The 1401-nt window shown below is 46.5% G+C and overlaps 1 pseudogene; it reads right to left on the minus strand.

The window, feature by feature from the left end:
- Positions 1 to 755: 755 nt before the first annotated feature.
- On the minus strand, positions 756 to 1109 carry LOC115897023 (annotated as a pseudogene).
- Between the last annotated feature and the right edge of the window lie 292 nt (positions 1110 to 1401).

Below are 1401 nucleotides of genomic sequence, written 5' to 3' on the forward strand. Positions count from 1 at the left end.
ACCATTTGAATTGTTTCCAGATTTGAGCTGTTAAGAATAAACCTGCTATAAACATTTGTGTACAGATAGTTTTTGTGAAGATATATTTTTATTTCCCTGAGATAAATGTCTCTGAGTGGAATTATATAACAAGTACATGTTTAGTTTTTTAAGACACTGCCAAACTGTTTTCCAGAGTAGCTGTACCATTTTATATTCCTACCAGCAATGAATGAGTGATCCAGTTCCTCCACATTCTTGCCAACATTTGGTGGTGTCACTATTTTGTACTTTAGCCCTTCTGCTAGGTGTGTAGTGATATTGCATCATGGTTTTCTCTTTTGTTTTGTGTGTGTGTTTGTGTGTGTGTGTATGTGTGTTTTCCAATGGAACAGGACATTTAATTGTCCTTAGGGTCCTCCTGGGAGAGGGATTGTGGGACCTTTGGCGAAGCTCTGGCTGATGGAACCAACAGGGATGCCCATCAGCCAGTGCCAGGCAGGATGGCAGCCCCAGCGCTTGGCTGGGGACAGCCAGCATTTGGGGCTGTTGCTTAAGACAATTTCTGAGACTAGTGGGTAAGGAATGTTGCCTTTGAATGGAGAAGAGGAGACTACATTTAGAAAGAAGGAGAAGTGGTTTGCGTTGTGGAGAGGGACTCTAAGGTCAAGTTAGGAATGACAGAGAGTTGGTCACAAGGTTCTTCATGGCTGGAGGAGAGCTGTAAGTAGAGTGTAGTAATGGAGTCCGGCAGGGGAACTGTGGGCCAGCTTGACTCAGGCCAGTTTCAGGAACTCCTGCAACATGTTTTGTTTCACAGCCTCCACGAAGAGCTCAAAGTCCCCACAGTAGTGGTCCCCATTGACAATGTGGGGTGGGGCAGCCTTGGGGTTGCCCACCAAGACTTGCATCTCATCCCTCACGGCGTTGTCCTGGGAGATGTCCACTAGCTGGTATTGGATGCGCTTCCTATCCAGGATTCAGGTCACCTCACTCTGCTGGGACTTGATTTTATGGGAGCCAGTGACCGATGTGCTGTAGGGGTGCAGGCTGCTCGTGCTGCAGGTAGATTGATGGGCCAGAGGGCAGAGGGCAGCGGTAATGGCAGCTGCACTATAAGAAGACTTCATCGTGGTTTTAATTTGCATTTCTCTAATGGCTAATGATGAGATTTTCGTGGGCTTATTTGCCACTATTCAGTGAAATGTCTCTTTATGTCTGCATTAGGCCATTCTTGCATTGCTTTAAAGAAATACCTGAGACTGGGTAATTTATAAAGAAAAGAGGTTTAATTGGCTCACAGTTCTACAGGCTGTACAGGAAGCCTAGCTCCGGCATCAGCTTCTAGGGAGGCCTCAGGAAGCTTCCAATCATGGTGGAAGGCAAAGTAGGAGCAGCCGCTTCACATGGCAAAAGCAGGAG

This window comes from Rhinopithecus roxellana, chromosome 4 (assembly GCF_007565055.1).
Source record: "Rhinopithecus roxellana isolate Shanxi Qingling chromosome 4, ASM756505v1, whole genome shotgun sequence".
Taxonomy (NCBI): domain Eukaryota; kingdom Metazoa; phylum Chordata; class Mammalia; order Primates; family Cercopithecidae; genus Rhinopithecus; species Rhinopithecus roxellana.